Here is a 14,889-nt window from a genome sequence, read left to right on the forward strand (position 1 = left end):
TTCCATATCATTTCTTCCTTGCATTTCTGAATAAAAGAAATCTTTCTTTCTATACAATGCAAATGTGTCTTTAAATATACATTTAGTACTTACTTTTCTATTAGCGTCTTCTGGAAGGTTATACATTCCAATTATTATTTTTTAAATGAGAAAGAGGAAAGGGACAATATGATTGTAGCTCTTGCCAACAGCCACTCAGTAAGTCCATGGGAGAACTCAGAAGCAAAGACTCACCCTTGTTTAGTAAAGTGAACGTGAAACCTGCCTTCTCTTTGTGTAGTGGTGTCTGCAGTTGCCCAAACAGCCAAGCAATTAGGTCAACTCCAAGGAAAAATCAGTCAAACCAGCTGGATGACTGAATTGATCATAGCCTTGTAGAAATAGCCAGCAATAACTTGGTGTGAACCAAATGATGGAAGTTAAATATATTTCAACAAATGGCATTAAAACATACGAGCAATTCTTGCAGAGGGTAGTAAGGAGCTCAGTTAGAATTTCACTGCTGTTGAGACTCCACATCCTGTCAGAAAGGATGAAGAATTTAAACACACTATACATACAAGAACTCTGACTTGATAGACACAAGTGATACTTTAAAAAGAAATCTCAAGGAAAATGCCAACATGCATTTCATGAGATTTAGGACAGATCTGGAATTTCTGAAGTGTACAGACTTAGCGACTCTAACGGTGTTTAGGAAACAATTGCTGGAAAGTGAAAGGGTGAAGACAATAGTTATTTTATGTCTCTGACATTCAATAGCCTGATTGCTCTCGGAGTGGATAGGTGAGTTGTCAGGTTTTTTTATATCAATTTGGATACAGCTTGTACAAAAGATGAAGCTCAGAGTTTTAATGTTATTTTGGCTTTAATATTACTTTTTCTGGTTACAAACTCTTTGGAGACAGGGAGCATAAAATATCCTTTTAAACATCTCCCCAAATATTTGGAAATTGGCCTTTATGTAATTTAGATGTTTCATTAGTGTTTGTGGAAAAGAAATTTAAAAAATGGTAAAGCATTTTTATTCCCTATACCCGTTGCCCGTTGTTAATGAAAAATTTGAACTCAGAAATTATAATCTTTTCAAAATTCTAATGAAATAAAAGGAAATAAAGCAAATAGAAGGTAATGTCTTGCCATGTACAGGATAATAACAATAGTACTAATAGTGAGAGAGTGTATATTGACACTAAAACCTATTCAGGTGTCCCTTCTTCATGCTGGGAGGTGCCTTCTAGAAGGTATGTTTTGGATTTGAATCATAACTTTCTGGGCTCCGGTGCTGACACAGACATTTATTAGCTTTGTGATCTTGGGTGAGTTACTTATTTATAAAATGGGGATAATAATAGAACTTTTATTGTATACTGTGAGGAATGAAGGAAAGAGCTTAGCATAGCACTTGGGTAAACAATCATTGTAAACTATTGTTATTATTATATCTCTGTTTCCACTGAACTTGATTACTTCTCTCTGAACTGGGAAGAACTCTTGTGGTATCTATTGGGCGTAGAAAAAACAACGGCCTCCCTATCTGTTCTTGGATTTTTCTAGCTATTGTATGAGGCCTTCCTGGTCCCTGGCAGCCAGAAAGAATGGTACCTCTAGCTTTTTGTAAAAGACAGAAATAGAAATACTGCTCTCAGGAGAGTTAGAGTGTTGTAGCAGCAGATCCAGCCTTCTGTACAGGAATAAGAAATGGCTGGTGCAGTACAACCTGAAGGGTTCCCAGAAGCTACCTGGTCCAGAAATATCTTCCCGTCTGTCCTCTCCCATTTCCTGAAATGCCATCATTAGGAGTTCATTTTGATGTTTTACTGACATCCCATTCTCTATTTCAATGCACATTCTACTGGGAGAATTAACTCATTAACAAATTTTCACATGAATCCATAGTTGTTTTCATTATTTTATTGGAGATGCTTCCTTCCTAGTGGTTAGTTGAAGGTCAGCATGCTAAGGAAAAGCCAGATTTCAACTAAGGCGGAGAGAAAGTTCTTTTGGTGTCTGTAACCTTGTTTGGAGATGAAATCCTCAGGAGGATGTGCTATGCCTCTGTATGCACTGAGGTCACCAGTATGTGTGGGAACCTGCAGTAGGCACTCAGAGAACACCATGGAGATGCTGGCTCCCTTATACACTGGAATGAGGAAAAAGTATTCATTCATTCATTCATCAAAATCATTGAGTGTTTTTATTAGCAATATAACCAAGGCTACATATATGAAAATATATGATCCTTGCCCTCACTTCCTAGCAGAGATGATGGGAAGCAGATATATAAACAGAGTGATTCTAATATTGGACATTCGTACAGAGAAGGGTACAGAGGAAAGAAGGTAAAATCCACTAGGGTAATTAAGAAGGCCTTTACAGAGTGTGCCGCCCTCAATGAGACTCTTGAAGGTCGAGTAGGAGCTGTCCAGCAAGTAAGAGCTGAAGGAGGAGAAGGCTGCAAATGTGTTCCACGTGAAAACATGCAAAGAGGCTCTCTCATGTGTGAGAGAGCACAGCCAGCTGAGGGGTAATAACAGGCAGTCCTCCATGCTCGAGCCCAGAGTAACAAGATGTATGGATGAGTGGGAAATGGAGAAGATGTGACTGGAATGGAAGGAAGGAGTTGGGGAGCTAGTCACAGAAAGGGGACACAGGGCATGAGCATGACAGATCATCTGTACCTCCTGGGCTTTGCCTCCTGCCAAAGACTGGAAACACGTGACAAACAGTGCTATCCCTGCTGCGAAAAAGGGGGTATAGTGCCAATTAGATCAGAGATATAAGTCTTCAGGGAGTTGAAATAGTCCAAAATTGTTTGTGAGAGTCTGTCAACTCCATTCTTTAACCCAAAGCGCTGTAGAGCATATTCATATATGAATTAAAATTAATTGTGTTTGGAGACTTTGGGGTATAGCAAATCAGGGTGGGAATCACTGCTGGAGTCCTAGAACTCATTTAGCATATAAAAATTACTGCACTTTGAAATCCTTAGTGAGACGGATTACCAGCATTAATGCCATTAATACTGATGATGGTTAATAATTGGAAAATCATGTTTATAAAAATAATAATGAAAATGGAGCCAAATCAGATAGCAAACCTCCCATCTTTAATATAAAATACTATATTATAAGCTTCCTGTTCTCTTCTATTGCTTGCATCTTAGTTATCTTGACATATTTATCCAGAAAATATTGAAGTTTCTATACTTAATCCAGGAATGACAAATTGCTTCTTGTAAATATTACATTTACAGTAAAATTCACTGTAAGATAAATGATTACATAGATATTGGACCCTGTAGTGGGAAATATATTTTAAATTCTAATAAGGACCGGTTCAAGCTTAAAAACAATTAATAACTGTCTATTTCCCATAAACACAACAACAAGTAAAACCTCTAAAAAGGGCACCCAAATCACAAATGATTAAAAAATTATGCTGATTAACAGAATGACCAAATATATTAGGACTCTTAAATTATCTTTCGATTGCAGCATCACTCCCTTTTCCCCAGTTGGAGATGGCAAGAGTGGTTTAATTCAACAGTTACCGCATTCCCAAACACTTTAAAACTACTTAAAGTTCTGTGGCCACCTGGGAGGTGTGTTGCTTGGGTGTCCCTTCAAGAAAAACTTTGCTGTTCTACTGCAAGTAGTGAAATTAGCTGACAGCCTCCAGCTATTAGTACCTTCAGGCACAAACAGATTCTTAAGGCCTGTCGTTTTTGCCCAAATCAGGTCTCCTCTAAGGGCAGTCTTGGCTCAGGAGGTCCCTGAGCTAAGCCTTTGTTGCATTGGCTTTGTGTTCTGGGGTTTTCCCTGCCCAACCATGGTCCTTCTATCTTTTAACTTTTACAGGCATATGCCCTGATAAAATTCTTACACACCTAGCTCCTCTGTATCTGCTCCCCAGCTGACACAGGTCCTAATAATCAACAGCTTTTGCTGGTGGCAGGACTAACCTTTCTCTCGTCTTTCTTTCTTCTTCCCATTGGCTTCCAAGAACTGGGCGCTTTCTCTTCAGTATATCCATAGGATTCCTGGATAGTGGCTCACTGTTTCTACTTCTAGATGTTTGTGTGCTTAGAACGGTAAAAGATTCTTTGGATAGTTAAATGTTCTCCAGGAGTTGCTTTCACTGAATTGCTTTGCAGATTGCTCCTTTTTTTTCCCCACATCTCCTGTGTACTAAGTACAAAACATAGATACAGGCACTCTACCAAACACAGCATTGAATTGTCTGATAGACTTATTAGACTAACAGCAAAAGACAGACAAGCAGCACAAACAACGCGATGTACTTAGATCAATAAGGCTCTGGAAGACGTTCAGGTTCACTGCTGAAAGAAGTTCACATTAAGGAGGGTTTGAAAGATGTTAGAGAGCCTAAAAGGAGCTTACTGGTAGGTAGTGTGAATTCTTTGTGGTATACGGAGTAACAGGGAAAAAATGGATGAAGCTTTAGGAATGAAGTCATTAGAGAAAATGATTGGGTACTGGGATGTTAAATTCAATTCTTATCTCTACCACCAAGACACTTACATGTTTTCACTGCAAAAAGAAGGATAATAACTTGCCACTGTATTCCATTTGTAAAACATTCAGGGTTTCCCAGACAATGACTTTGTTTAATGGTAAAGGCGTACTGCCATTAATGAACCCTTTGCATTTTAGATTCTGAGATTAACACCAGCGTGGAAGAAAAGAATGCTTTTGAAAATTTTTATTTCTGCAAGTCATTCCTAAAGAGATCCAAGTGACTTATGCAAAGAAAACATTTACCTGAACTCTGAAACTTAAAGAAAAATGAGTCTATGTAATTCCTGCTATAATTAAGAAGTATATTGCTAACCTGCTTGTAAAAATAAAACTATCACAAAGAAAACTAAAAACATCCATTGTTCTAGGTTAATATAAAACAAATGAATAACTTCCTTAAAAGTAATCCCAGGGAAGTGGATTTGTCTCAACTGATAGAGCATTCACCTACGACATGGGAGGTCTGAGGTTCAAACCCAGGGCCTGCTGACCTGTGTGGTAAGCTGGCACACGCACAGTGCAGATGCGTGCAAGGAGTGCTGTGCCCCAGGGGTGTCCCCTGAGTAGGAGTGTACCCCATAAAGAGAGCCACCCCATGCAAAAAAAGTGCAGCCTGCCCAGGACTGGTGCTGCACACATGGAGAGCACACATGGAGAGCTGATGCAGCACGATGATGCAAGAAAAGGAGACACAGCTTCCCAGTGCCACTGACAAGAATGCAAGTGGTCACAGAAGATCACACAGCGAATGGACAAAGAGAGCAGACAACTGGGGTCGGGGAGCGGGGGACGGGGAGAGAAATAAATAAAATAAAAATAAATCTTTAAAATAAGTAATCCTGAATATGTATAATCTTTTAAAAATTGAAAAAATTAAGATAAAATCGACCATTTCCTGCACATGACTACACTTATTCAGACCTTTGCTTTGAAGCAATAGTTATTGATATTGAGTGTATGCAGATCCCGATGCAGTACTTAAGAAAATGGAGGCAGATCCTATGATCATAACAGTTGTAGACTGAGTAGCATTTTTGTGTGTCCTCCAATTGATTCTCTCACTCATTTTTATTTTCCACTTAATCATTACATTAGCCAATATTTTTTCAGTGTCTCATATCTGGGGATACAATGGTGAACAGGAGACCTGTTTCTTTGCCTGGTGGAGTTTATAGGTTAGCTGAGAAGAGAGACATCAAAGCAAATGATTATATGACATGCTGTGGTAGATTATGAATTTCACAACAATTCTTGGCAACTATTCTAGATAGGTGAAGTCTATTTCATCACCTCTTGAATCTGGGCAGGGTTTTATGACTTGCTTTGACCAAAAGAATTGGGAGAAGTGAAATTGTGCTAGTTCTGAACTCAGGCTTCCAGAGGCCTCGCAGTTTCTGCTCTGGCACTAGTGGAATTCGTTGAGCACTATGTCCACAAGCCCAAGACAGCCTGCTGGAGAATGAGATGCATGGAGAGAGTCGCCAGTCATCTGAGCCATCTTCGGTGAGGCCATCATAAATCAGCTGACCACTGCTGGCCTACCAGCTAATTGCAAACCAGAAGAGCCACCCAGTTAAGCCAACTGATAATTTGCAAACTCATGAGCTAAATATATGTTTTTTTTTTTTTTCAACCACCAAGTTTTGGGTGTGGTAGTTTATGTAGAAAAGCAAATTACTCAGATGAAGGAAAGAGCTATGATAGGGATAAATTTAGCATGCAGAGAGTAGACACATGTTAATCCAATGTATTGATGTCAGGGAAGGCTGCCAGAAAGAAATGAAATCCAACATGACTTGAAAGAGGAGTAGCAGCTCTCTAATGACCTTGACCCAGGTGATAGAAAAGGTTTATAGGAAAGGAGGCATTTCAACCATATACTTCCATTGAGCTCACAGATATTCAGGCCAAAAAACTTGGAGTTGTCCCTGGATCAACTGTTTTACATCTCACATAAAATCCTCTGTAAATTCTGTCCTCTCTGTCATCAAAGATAGCCAGACTCCAACAACTTCTCGTGATTTTCATTACTGCTGTTCTGGTATAGGTCATGTACTCACCTACATTATTTTTGTAGCTCCCTACCATCTCTTGGATTTTGCCCTATTGTCTCCCTGCTTCCCCTGTAGTCTGTTTTCACCAGAAACTAGAATTATCCTCCCCAAACACAGGTCTTCCTATTCCTTTACTCAAAAGCTTCCAATGGCTTCTTATACCATTCAAAAAAAAAAAAGAACAGCATAACTGCCACAGGCCTTACAGTGGCCTACAAATCCCTACCTGGACCACCTACCCCTTACCCTTGAACCCTCTGACATATATCCTGTGCTGTCCCCTTTACTCACTCTACTTGAGCCACTTTGGCCTTCTGGCTCTTCCTCCAACAATTTTCACTTACTGTTTATGCTGCCTAGATGCCCTTCCCTCAGATACTTTAAGTGAATGACACATTCAGGGTCTTTCCAAAATGTCTGTCACACTGTGAAATCTTCCTGGTCACTCTATGAAAATTATTTCCACTGCTCATCACTGATCTTCCCTAGCTTAGCCCCCTTCCTTGCCTTAATACCCTCCTCCATAGGTATCATGCTCTGACACAATATATATTATACATATCCACTTGTTTTTGTCTGTCTCCCCCAATGAGAATGTAAGCTCCATGAGACAGAGATCTTAGACTTCAGTCACTCCTCTATGCCCAGCATTTAGGATAATGCCCAGTAAATTATTGCTTAATTTAATAAATGATATACTTACCATTTGAGGAAAGTGTTTAAATGAGGGTACTTCCCCTATACTTCTGGGGAACATTTCCAAATGTCTTGGAAATTCCCATTAGCTGCAAAGAGAACTCATGCTGCTAATTCTCTGGAGTAGAAGAGTATAGATGCTCTAATTTTACAGAACAGTGACACTATTCTGTTATGGCAAGGAGATCATATACAATTTGTACTTTGAAGCCCCTTGGTTTTCACTTGTCACTTTACATTTGACTTCATCCTAGGTTCCAGAGCACTGAGTGAAATAGTAATAAGGGAAGAGCAGCAGCGTTAGCAACAGGTAATGCAAGTTGAAATTTCAGAACTTTTTTGAAGGTTTGAAGGCAACAGGATCAAAAGGTGGATATGCACGCAAAGTGGTCTTGGGATGAAGGACAGAGAATATGTGTCCTTTCTGATTTTATTAGGTGGGATTTTCAAATAATTTAGGGCATATTCTTCTATCTCAGTAACTGCTAAACATCTATGACATAGATGCCTGGTGATATAAACAGAGTTTGCACAAGTTTTGCCAGTTCATGCTTTCTAAAGTATTCTGCTCTGTAAGAGACTATGGGCTTAAAATGCCAATGTTAAATTTAGTTGCTTATTAAAATGTTATATGTATATAGTATATATTGCATACATATACATGTATGTATGTATGTGTGTGTGTATATATATATCAATATTCCCTTTCTAAAATGTGTAAGACAATATAAATAAATATCAACAAGACATCTTTTGTATTCTTCTTCATCATTCAAGGAGGAAAATTGAATATACAATCACAAAGCTCTTATCACCATATCAATGATACATGATTTTAGTAATTTTGCTTTCTTTATGCAACTCCAGAGATGTTTGTGTAACAACAAAAAGTGAGATGATACTTCTATTCTTTGTAAAGCAAGGAAGAGTTGAAATGAAAATATAAGTAATCTGCAGGAACATAAGTGAAAGATTGTGTTCCAGAAGTGGAATCAGTTCAAATAAACCAGTGTTTAACACCAGCATTTTAATTATGGTTATAATTTGGGTTTGATTCAGACTGCTTATCCCCGGCATACCAGGACTGCCCAAACATCTTGGTCTGCAAAATTAGACTAGGAATAACACCCAAACAGGATTTGTGGAAAGATTATTAGTACTTTTTTTATATGCTAATGTTTGAAATTCTGCAAAGATAGCAAGAACTGTTGTTTTCCTTATGTTTTGCTGGGAGTGAAATATGACAAGAAAAGCATGTTTTTGTGTGCTTCAAATTAAAAGTTAACCTACACTATTTATGTATTACAACAAGATTTGAGTGGAATTATTTTCTTTTGCTCAAGATACAAACAATGAAGAAACAGACCTAACTATCTGCTTCATTTTGATTATGGGAGATAGTGAATAACTATCAATTTTTTTAAATTAAAAAATTTAGTAAATCTGGAAATTGACCATATATGTGAATATAAAAATCTCAGTGGACTGTTGGATTAAAAAAATGAATATCACACATTATAGCGTTTCAATAGTGCTTTCTTGGTACTTTGCAGTGAAAAGATGAGTAGTACTATTTCATGCTTCTTGGTACTTAATAGAAGCATAGGTTTTTCTTAGATATTTAAATGAAATAATTTGGAAATGTATACCAATTAGTTCCATAATTTCAAAGAAAAATGGTTAAAAAAAGAGAAAATTGAATTAGATTTTATTCATTCAAACAAAAATTTATTGATCTCTTTGATGTTGCAGATGTAGTGATCAGAAAATGGATCTCATGGATTCTGCAGTGCAATGGTCTAATGGGAGAGGGAATATTAACAAGAAAGTAATATCTATCTATCTATCATCCATCTAGTATCTGTCTATCTATCATCTCTAATCTAACTAATTACAGACTGTGAAATATGCTTTGTAGGATATAAGTATTATGATGTAAATGAATGGTTACCAGAGAGCAGTCAAAGATTTATGATACGATTTAAGTTAAGAACTGAGGAAACGGACTTGGCCCAGTGGTTAGGGCGTCTGTCTACCACATGGGAGGTCCTCGGTTCAAACCCCGGGCCTCCTTGACCCGTGTGGAGCTGGCCCATGCACAGTGCTGATGCGTGCAAGGAGTGCTGTGCCACACAGAGGTGTCCCCCGCGTAGGGGCACCCCACGCGCAGGGAGTGCACCCGTAAGGAGAGCTGCCCAGCGTGAAAGAAAGTGCAGCCTGCCCAGGAATGGTGCCGTCCACATGGAGAGCTGACACAACACGATGACACAACAAAAAGAAATACATTCCCATGCCGCTGACAACAACAAAAGCAGACAAAGAAGATGCAGCAAATAGACACAGAAAACAGGCAACCAGGGTGGGGGGAGAGAAATAAATAAATCTTAAAAAAAAAAAAAAAGGAAAAAAGAACTGAGTAATAAGAAACGTCACTATAAGGGGTGGAAAAAAGAACAATGAAGGAAGGGACAGCATCATGTGTGATACCTTGATATGGGAAATTGTTTGGCATACTTAGGAACTAAAAGAAAGCTGGAGGTAGAGCATACAGAGTGAGGAAGAGAATGCCCCGTGTAATTGGAGAGGTAGAAAAGTCAGACCGTTCTGAAACTTGAAGCCATGGAAAAGATCTGAGTTTTATTTTGAAAGTTCAATATGAAGACCTTGGAGGGGTTGGCATAGTACCTCAGGATGGAGTGGGGGTGGGATGGAACGTCTTCATCTAATTTTCACTTTTTGATCACTCTTCGCTGCAGTAGGGGATAGACTCTTGAAAAGGCAAGAGTAGAAGTCGGAAAACTAAGGATGAGGTTATTTCTATAGTAGAGGTGTAGCATGATGGCAAATTGGACTAGGGCGAGAGTAATGGAAATAAGTAGGAACGTACAGATTCAATATGCAGTCTGGAAATAGGAGGACAATAACAACAAAAGACTTGGTGATGTGGGGGGTAAGGATAAAAGAAACTCAAGAATTACTTTCAAGTTTGTGGCTTTCATTTCATGGCGAGGTGATTGCAGAGATGGGGAAGAGCTAGGCTGGAAAGGGAATGGAAAAATTTGAACATATTATGTTTGCAAGACCCATGGGACATACTGTGAAGAATGTAGGCTGCTGGATATCTAAATTGGCTCAGAGGAGAAGCTTGGCTTAGTGATATGAATGAGCACATACAATTACAATCAAGTAAATTCCCTGCTTAAACACCCTCAGTGGGTTCCCATTAATACAGCAAACAAATCTAGTTCTTTAAAATGTCATTTGAAGCCCTTCTGCCATCTTACCTTTACAACCTTATAGGATTTGTGACACATGAAGTTCTTTTTCCTGGGTTCTAGAGTGAGTTAACATATAAAGTGAAAAGTGAAAAGTGTGGTTCATGTGATCCTCTCCCATCAGCAAGATAGTGTTCTCTATTCATTCACACTTTATTTATACCTCTGTAATAAAAATTAATAGACTACATCACTGGTTGTCCATTTTTTATTTAGTTTATTCTATGAGAACATGCACTCATCAAGGACAGAATGATTCTTATTCATCTTGTTATATCTAAGGCCTAATACCCAGAATCTAGAGTGCTTAACACCTAGTACATACTTAACAAATCTACCTGGCAGTGCATATTAAAAAGAGCAAAGAAGAATTAAATTTGTTTTGGGAATTTTATGGACTATATGAACTCGATTCATAAGTATATAGAGCTTGGTCTGGGAATCTCTGCAAAGAGTAAACTTAATGCCAAAATATGACTTATTTGATTTTCTGTGCAGTGTGAAATTAGAGTATTTACCAGGTCCTGGCTTGGTAGTGACATTTCTGAACTCCCCTGCCATCCTTGGGTCACGGAGGGAGTGGAAGGGAGGGAATGTTGTAAGAAAAAGAGACCTGAGGTTCTTTTTAAAGTCTCAACTTAGTCTTCACACATGCCATTACTGGAACAAATTGGTACCATTTTCTTTCCATTTGTAAATATGTTTAGGTTGCTTCTTGGAAATTCTTTCCTTCTTCAAGACTGTCTTGGAAGTAGATTTTCAACTGATTTTATTTCTATGATAATAAGTTTTGGCATCAGGGAGTACATTTTAAGCTGCATTCTGGCTAGGCTCCCTGTTTCCTAGGGATGACCTCAGCTGGGCATAAGTCCTGTTCCCATTCTGCCTGGTTGTTCTTCAAGAGAGAATAAAAAGATCTCTAGAACCAACAGGTCTCTAAGTGGGAACAAGCTTATGACCTTCTGGAGTAGCTAATTTCTTAGCCCTAAATGATGCTGAGTATCACAGCAGACTCAAAAGTTTTGGAGCTTCAAAATTCAGAATGTGGACTGGGCAATGTCTGGTGAAACCTTTTAAACAAAAAAAGAAACGGGAACATGAAGGGCAGCAGCTTGAGCTTATGTTTCATGAATTTTTCCTTATTGTTTCATAAAAGGCAGAAATTGCAAGAACCTGAAGAAGGGTTATAGATTCAAGTGTCTTCAGGGCCAAGAAGCTAAAGTGAATGCCTATTAGACAATAAGCCTAGTACAATGAGGCCAAAAGTGCATGCCCTGCCCAACTAAAAAACATACATGGTAATTTAAAAAATCAAAACATATGAGAGTGAGCCTTTAAAGATGTACATCAGATTATGCTACTCCTTTACTAAGAAATCTCCAGTGCTTTCTTCTTATTCTCCGAGCAGAATCCAAAGTCCTTTCCATTGTTTATGAGGGTCTATTTGGCCTAGTAGTTCTCTGACAAAACCCCTTCCAGCTATTCCAGTCCCATGACCTTCTCCCTGGTACTTGGACACGGTAAGCATGTCTAGGTCTCCTGCCTTTGTCCTGTTCCATCTTCTGTCTGCAACGATCTTCCCCAAATTGAAGCTGTAATCCATCAGTTTAGGTAGATTTTTACTCAGAAGGCACCTTGTTAAAGACATTGTTCCTGATAACACTCTGTCTTCATTATTCAATTTTATCTTTATAATATTAATCCAACTAGACATTTTAAATGAATATTTCTGAAAATTTCGGTAGACTCGCTTCCTTAAAAAAAATATATGTGCATTCGTGTTTGTGTATATATATTTACCAGTGTACATTTGGTTTAATTCCGGAATGACATTTCTATGTATGTATATAATGAAGGAACAGAACTTTGTAGTAGTAAAAAATGATTTTATTCTTTTCCTCAATTGCCGTTTGTACATGCTTGGTCAATTTGTCTTTTCTGCCCTTTATGATCTCTGGGGCCTATCTTCTTACATATCTGGACACTTTTAAATAATATCTAATCTCATTTTTCATACTTCAAAATATAGTTCAGTTTATTATCAAAGTTTCAGTCTCTGATCTAATTTATTTTATTTTATTTTTAAAGATTTATTGATTTATCTCCCCTTCCCCCCCTCCCCCCCCTCCCCGGTTGTCTGTTCTCAGTGTCTATTTGCTGCATCTTCTTTGTCCGTTTCTGTTGTTGTCAGTGGCGTGGGCATCTGTGTTTCTTTTTGCTGTGTCATCTTGTTGTGCCATTCTTAGGCAGGCTGCACTTTCTTTCGTGCTGGGCGGCTCTCCTTACGGAGCGCACTCCTTGTGCGTGGGGCTGCCCTACACGGGAACACCCCTGCGTGGCAGGGCACTCCTTGTGCACATCAGTACCGTGCATGGGCCAGCTCCACACGGGTCAGGGAGGCCCGGGGTTTGAACTGTGGACCTCCCATGTGGTAGACGGATGCCCTAACCACTGGGCCAAGTCCACCGCCCTCTGATCTAATTTAAATCTTCTTCTAAACATCTGGCTTGGGTCTGACACAACTCTGTAAGCTGCAAAGAGAAAGAATGCCATGGTTGGCTCCTTCACTCTTCATCTTACCATTCTATGTTTCTTCTACTTTTCTACAACTCAGCATTCTGACTCTGCTTCCTCAGGGGGAAATAAGGAGCATTTAAGTTTGTAGGGGTGGCAGACAAGATCTTCCATGCAGGGGTGGGTCTTCTGCTGGAAAATATTCTTTAGTTTTGACTAAATGCCTATAATTCCTCATCAGCTTCTGCATACAGTGGTACGACTCCACATTTCCCCTTGGATTTCCCTTTAGGTCTTCTCAAATTGACTCAAGTCCAGCTATCCTTTGTGAATCTACTTGGTGTAGAGGAAAATTCCTTTATTCTTGCCCTTCACCTTTCACTCTGTCACCACCTTTGGTGGAAGTACTACTCTTCCACCTCTAGTACCTCTGAAGGCACTGCTCCTCTTCCTATTCTGGATGGTCAACCACTTTTCTTTAGACTTCTGTGTATCCTCCCAAATTCCAGGTGATCATGTTTTGTATACTATTTTGAAGTCCCCTTTGCTTGGCCCCATCCACAACCACCTTGAAAGAAATCCTCTTTCTATCAATCTCCTGACTTATTTACACATATCTTCAAGGTACAGTTACTAAACCAGTTTCACAACCTTTTAACGTGTCCAGCATAGAAGTTCTAACATGTTGATCTCGACCCTTGGAACTCTGGCCAAAACTGTAAGAAAAAAGAGAATCTCATATGTAACATTTAAATTGTTACACACATATTCAATTAAGAGTTCATACATTTATATCTATGCCTCTTAAAAAGTAGGCTTTGTTTGCTTGTTTTGTCACTGCAGAAGCCATGCAACTCAAAGAAATACAAATTGGGTCATTATTCCTTATAAATATGCTATAGGAATAAGTAGAGTTATATAAAATGTAAATATATGTACTTAAATGGTGGTTGTGTATTTTATTTATATGAACAACATACACATTTAATAGTTTTTTTTTTTAAAACAGGAAAAAAGATCAATGACAGTATTTGTTAATATAGTTGAAATTCCATTATAGTGAGGGCATTATTTTAAGGGGAAAATACAGTGAATGAGTTTTAGGCAATTGAGAAAGATTATCTGCAAATCTTTTCAGCAGTTGTGTATAATGACACAGAATTTGTGAATAATATCAAAGAAAATTAAGGAGCCTTAATATTTTTACAGTAAATAAGCTTTTCTTTACACCCCTCTTTAAAAACAAAGAAAGCAATTTTACAGAGAATAATGGTGAAGTATTATGAAAGAAGTGGAAAATGCTAAGGAACTATTTTTGTGCCTCATTATACATCTCAAATTGCTGATTAAGTATACTAGATTTGCTTAAACAGTTAACTACTGTCAAATATAGCAGTAGTAGACTCTCTGGAGAAGAAACACTTATTGTACTGTCTGCTTGTGGAACACGGAACAAACAAATGCTGATGGACTCGCAGATAGTACGGAGGCCTTGGCCAGACTGGGCCACTTGGCTAGCGACAGGGTATTGGAACATCTGGCCTTTGAACATCTGGAACTTGAATTTGTCAAATTTAGCAATGGACTTAAACTTCTTCAACAACAACAACAACAAAAAAACCCAAACAAAACCTTGAAACAAAACCTGGGACTGAAAATCCAGGGACGGAAATACACAAATAATGCTGACTGTAAAATAATACTGAATTTTTAATCTTCACTGAATGTCATTTCTATATAAAACAGCAACATTCTTAAAAAAAATCCAGGGTTATCTGAATAATTCAGACCTTCTTTATCACTTTCAGT

The 14,889-nt window shown here is 38.4% G+C and overlaps 1 long non-coding RNA gene across 1 annotated transcript in view; it reads left to right on the forward strand.

The window, feature by feature from the left end:
- LOC131279734 (uncharacterized) overlaps positions 1 to 14,889 on the forward strand; it is an 89,925-nt gene that overhangs the window by 1,128 nt on the left and 73,908 nt on the right. The window lies entirely within an intron of this gene.

The sequence above is a fragment of the Dasypus novemcinctus genome, chromosome 9 (assembly GCF_030445035.2).
Source record: "Dasypus novemcinctus isolate mDasNov1 chromosome 9, mDasNov1.1.hap2, whole genome shotgun sequence".
NCBI classification, from domain to species: Eukaryota; Metazoa; Chordata; class Mammalia; order Cingulata; family Dasypodidae; genus Dasypus; species Dasypus novemcinctus.